Below are 6,128 nucleotides of genomic sequence, written 5' to 3'. Positions count from 1 at the left end.
CGGTAACACATCCTGTAATTTCTTTACTTCAACTACACAAACTGTAGATTGTTGATAGTTGAGCCACACACTTTATACTTTACTCTAATAAAAAATTATTTCTCTCCTTTTTTACACATCTCTCCTCTCACCATTACCTTTCCCTCTATTTATAATTCAAATATATTATTATTTCAATAATAAGACATAAATATAAGGTATATTGTTTAAATTGATATACATCAATATTTTCCTAAATCACTATAATACTATATTTTATTATATTTATAAGGTATTCGCGAGGATATTGTGGGACTTGTTACATGATAAGGATAATCCAGGAAGGAGTCATAATGCATTGATGTCTCCTGATAAGGGTGTTAGTTAGCGCTTAGATAAATATAACATCTTAGAGTTAATTAAGGGTAATTTATTATCCATATGTAAATGTACTTCTAAGATTATCATATTGTAACCACGTTCTTATATAAAGAATACAACACCCCTTGTGAGTATCAAGGGTGAAAGCTTTGGTTGATATATATATATATATATTATTTTATAGTATCAGAGCCTTAGTAAGACTCACGTATTTTAACATGACCAATCTATCATCTTCCTTTTCAACCATCATCTCAAGTTCTAACTTGACCTCTATTAATGTTCAATCTTTAGTAACTATCAAACTTAATAAAGATAATTATCTTCTCTGGCGTGCCCAAGTTACTCCTTATTTACGTGGCCAACAATTATTTGACCATGTTGATGGCACCACTATTGTTCCTCCAAGATTTATAACTACTACATCTTCTGAAACATCAACCCAGATCGAGAACCCGACATACATGCAGTGGTTTTAGAAGGATCAGATGATATTTAGTATCTTAATGTCTTCCCTGTCTGAAGGCATATTAAGTCCAGATATCAATTGTGCTACCTTTAAAGAGGTATGGTCTGGATTAGAGAAAATGTTCTCATCCACATCAGCTGCAAGAATGATGCAGTTAGGATCTCAATTGTCTTCAATCAAGAATGGAGACTCTTCTGTTACAGAGTATTTTCAAAGGGTCAAAATATTTGTTGATACCCTTGCTGCAATTGGATAACCATTTTCATTATATAAGATTGCATATTTTTTACTTAACGGTCTTGATTCGACCTATGATCCAGTAGTAGCATCAATCTCAACTCGCGTGGATCCTCTAAACATGGAAAATATATATAATCACCTGCTTAGCTTTGAATAACGTCTTGAACGACACAATACAGATTTAGAATCTGTAGTGGGCTCATCAAACATAGTCACCCGTAATGATCACTCTCATGGACACAATAATGGACGAAACTCCTATCAACAATGTCATATACAATATATTACAACTCGAGAAAGAAATCGTGGGCGTGGCTCGTCTTTTTTTATGAATCTCATCGTGGGTGTGACTCTTAACTCTCTTCTGAATCTAGTCCAACTTGACAATTGTGTAGTAAAACTGGGCATATTGCCCTAAAGTGTGCTTTCATCGATTTTATCATTCATATCAAGGTTCATCTCCAAGTGTGTTAGCTTACTTTATGGCTCCTCAATCTGCGACTGATTTGAATTGGTACCCTGACACGGGCTTTACCAATCACCTGATAAATGATTTACAGAATCTCAATCTTCATGTTGAGCCTTACTCTGGCCATGACAAAATTATGGTCGGCGACGGGACAGGTTTGCGTATATCAAATATTGGTTCCTCTGAAATTCTTTATTATACATCTTCTTTTTATTTACGCAATTTACTGCATGTCCCCGCAATTACAAAAAAAATTCATCTTAGTGAGCCAATTTAGCCGTGATAATAATGTATTTATTGAATTTTATGTTGGTTATTTTCTTATGAAGGACGAGATAACGGGAAGCATACTCCTCCGCGGAAAGACGAAAGATGGGTTACATACTTTTCTTTCTACACAATAGACTTCTTCTCCTCAAAGTTTTCACTGTCATCGTGTTCCTCTTAAAGTATGGAACTATCGTTCAGGTCATCCATCATATCGTACTGTCCAAAAAGTTTTATCCAAACATAATCTTCCATACTCCACAAATAAAGTACCATCTTCTTCTATGGCTTGTCAACAAGGAAAAAGTCATAGACTTCCATTTAGTTTGTCAGAGTCCATGTTAGGAATATGTGTATTAGTTTGATGATAAGTTAAGCAAAACACTTAAGTAGAAATCTAGTGTTTGTAGCCTCAACGGATAAGACCATCTTGGTTATCCGTTGAAGGAGTAGCTTTACTTAGCAATAAGTTTAGTATTGTAGCACATTTCACTCTCTGGTATCAAGCTATAATTCTTAGATGTTGTTAGGAAATAATCAGTCATGTTGACTACTAATGGATGTACAAATATGAGGGCTAATTGTAAATATTTCATGCCTTGTAATTTTGTATAAGTGAAGAAGTGTCAACGGATATTGAAGACCTTCAACGGATAAGAAACAATGCTTCAACGGATAATATCCATCAACGGATAAATGCTTCAACGGATAATATCCATCAACGGATAAGTGCTTCAACGGATAAAGACTTTAACTGATAATGCATCAACGGATAAAGCTTCAACGGATAAAGCTTCAACGGATAAGGCATCAACGGATGAAAGCTTCAACGGATGCTTAGTTCATTAGCAGTTGATAGTGACAATTCACAAGCTGACAGAGGCACATGGATTGACAGAGACATACTGGAATGTGGAAGCCTCTAAGAGGAATCAAGAAAATGCAGCATTTCTATTCTGATGCAAACAAGGAAGTATTCAAAGATTTACAGATTACTCTAGATTGCATTGGATAGAGAAATGAAGAAGAAACATGTGAAGAATCTTTTCAATTGTATTTTACAGTTTGTCTTCACTTGTAAACTTGGTGATATATAAACCAAGTAGCAGCTAGTAATTAGATATGAATTTTCCTTGAGCTGTTTAGAAATATCAAAAGAGAAAATCATCTAGTTTGTACTAGGAAGCAGCTGTGATTTAATTCTTTGAATCACAGATTTTCTGAAATAACACATCTCTGGTGGAACAACAAATCCACCAGAAAAGTTTTTTTTTTAAGTTCTTTGTGTTCATTACATTTGTGTTTGAATATATATCTGTCTGCATCAGCTTCAAGCAATTCACACACATTTGATCACTCAAACACTTAGCCTTAGAAACTGCTCAAAACTTGAAAAAGTTTTGAGATTTACATTCAACCCCCCTTCTGTAAATCTCATTGTTAGTCCACTGGGAATAACAATTGGTATCAGAGCAAGTTCTTAACATACAAAGAGTTTAAAGATCTATTCTGCTAACATCATGAGTGCACAGAAGAATCCTCCTGCTAACATCATGAATAGGAAGGATATTGGTGTAAAGATCCCAGTCCTGGAAAAAGATAATTATCATCACTGGAAAGTGAAGATGCATTTACATCTTCTTTCTCAAGATGAAAGCTACATCAACTGTATTGAAAATGGTCCTCACATCCCTCACAAAGTAGCCACAGCTGCTACTGCAACAGTTGCTGTTGGACAGTCCATTCCCAAGCCAAAAGCAGAATGGACTATTGAAGACATGGAAGAAATCCGCAAGGATAAGAGAGCCATGAACATTTTGTTTAATGGCTTAGATCAAGATATGTTTGACAATGTCATTAATAGCCAAACTGCAAAGGAAGTTTGGGATACTGTACAAATCATCTGTGAAGGTACTGAGCAGGTCAGAGAAAACAAGATGCAGCTTCTTATTCAACAGTATGAATATTTTCACTTTGAAGAAGGTGAATCACTAAATGATACCTTCAACAGGTTTCAGAAACTGTTGAATGGATTGAAGCTGTATGGTAGAGTGTACCAAGTCAAGGATTCCAACTTAAAATTTCTTAGGTCTCTGCCAAAGGAGTGGAAGCCCATGACTGTCTCTTTGAGAAATTCTCAAGATTATAAGAAATTCACACTTGAAAGATTATATGGAATTCTGAAGACTTATGAACTTGAAATGGAGCAGGATGAGCTGTTGGAAAAGGGAAAGAGAAAAGGAGGAACAGTTGCTCTTGTAGCTGACAGTGAGAAGATGGAAGCCAGGAATGAGGAGAAGACAATGCCAAGTCTCAAAATTGGTACAAGCAAATCAGAATCAAGCAAGGGTAAAGAGCAAGTTGCTGAGGATGAAAACAATTCCAGTCAGGATGAATCTGATGATATTGAAGAACATTTGGCCTTTCTGTCCAGGAGGTTTGCAAAAATGAAGTTCAGGAAAAACACAAAGTTCACTAAGCTAAACAAAAACATGGTGGACAAATCAAAGTTCAAATGTTACAACTGTGGCATTAGTGGACACTTTGCAAGTGAGTGTAGGAAGCCAAATTCTGAGAAAAAGAAATTTGAGCAAGTTGATTACAAAAAGAAGTATTTTGATTTGCTCAAACAAAAGGAAAGAGCTTTTCTCACTCAAGATGATTGGGCAGCAGATGGGGTAAATGAAGATGATGATGTGGAATATGTCAACCTAGCCCTGATGGCTAATTCTGATGAAAATGAAACTAGTTCATCAAGCAACCAGGTAATTACTACTGATCTCTCTCAGCTTTCTAAACATGAATGCAATGAAGCCATAAATGATATGACCAATGAATTATATCATTTGCGTGTTTCCCTTAAATCACTAGCAAAAGAAAACACTAGAATCAAGGAGAATAATGTGTTTTTAAGTGATAGGAATGATGTGTTAGAGGATCAGGTAATTGAGCTTGAAAAGATGAAACTTAAATGCTTGACTGGGTGACTGTTGAGAGTGAACTAGCAGAAGCTGTTAAGAAAGTAGAAATTCTTTCTACACAGTTAGAAAGTGAGCAAGAGGTAATCAAGGTCTGGAAAACATCTAGGGATGTTAGTGTTCAGATTGCAAAGGTTCAGGGAATTGAATCATTTTGTGAGGATGCCTGGAAGAAAAACAAAAAGGAGTTAGAATTAATTGATGGATTGTCAACGGATGTGGAATCAACGGATGATGAAAGTTATCCATTGAAGGAAGAAAAGGAGCATCCGTTGAAGGCTCATCAATTAAAACAGGCAAGTTCTTTTAAAAATAAAAGTCTCAATAAAAAGAATGATTCAACTCTCAAGAACTTTGTCAAAGAAGGAGCTAGCACATCCAGAGATGTCAGTAAGGTGAATATAGGACACATGACTTTAGATCAGCTAAAAGATAGGCTCAAGTTGGTTGAGGATAAGAAGGAAACTAAAAGAAAATCTAAAAGAAATGGGAAGGTAGGGATTAATAAACATAACAATTACATACCTGATAGGTATGCTCCTAGAAAAAGCTGTGTGCATTGTAAAAGTATTAATCACCTATCTGATAATTGCAAATCTGTTAAAAATGCTCCCATGCCTTCAAATCCCTCCATGCCTAAAATGTCTATGTCACCTCTGCATGCTATGCCTGTTATGTCTCACCAGAATCCTCATGCACATTTTGCAAACATGCCATATATTAACAATCCTTATTTTACTGCATTTAGTATGCCTCAAATGCCATACAATATGCCTATGTGGAATAAAATGTTTGCACAACCTATGCCTTATCAAATTCAAACAAATGTGTTAAATGATTCTGTGGCTAACCCTACACTTCAACCAACCACATCTGAGACCAAGGGTGACCCAAAGTTACCTAAGTCAAAAGATGCAGGAGGAATGAAGTCTAGGAAAAAGACTAACAAGGCTGGACCCAAGGAAACTTGGGTACCAAAATCAACTTGATTGATTTTGTTGTGTGCAGGGACAAAGAAGAAATCTATGGTACTTGGACAGTGGTTGTTCAAGACACATGACAGGAGATTTCACCCTGCTCACAGAGTTTAAGGAAAGAGCTGGCCCTAGCATAACCTTTGGAGATGACAGCAAAGGATTCACTATGGGATATGGCTTGATTTCAAAAGAAAATGTCATCATTGATGAAGTTGTATTGGTTGATGGTCTCAAACACAATTTATTGAGCATCATCAACTATGTGACAGAGGGAATACTATTTCCTTCAATTCTGAAGCCTGTATTGTCACAAGTAAAAAGGATAATAAAGTGGTTCTAACTGGAGTTAGAAAAGGGAATGTGTACTT

This window comes from Apium graveolens, chromosome 2 (genome assembly GCF_009905375.1).
Source record: "Apium graveolens cultivar Ventura chromosome 2, ASM990537v1, whole genome shotgun sequence".
In the NCBI taxonomy this organism is placed as follows: domain Eukaryota; kingdom Viridiplantae; phylum Streptophyta; class Magnoliopsida; order Apiales; family Apiaceae; genus Apium; species Apium graveolens.
The sequence above is the reverse complement of the archived record's forward strand: the minus strand, read 5'-3'. Positions refer to the sequence as shown.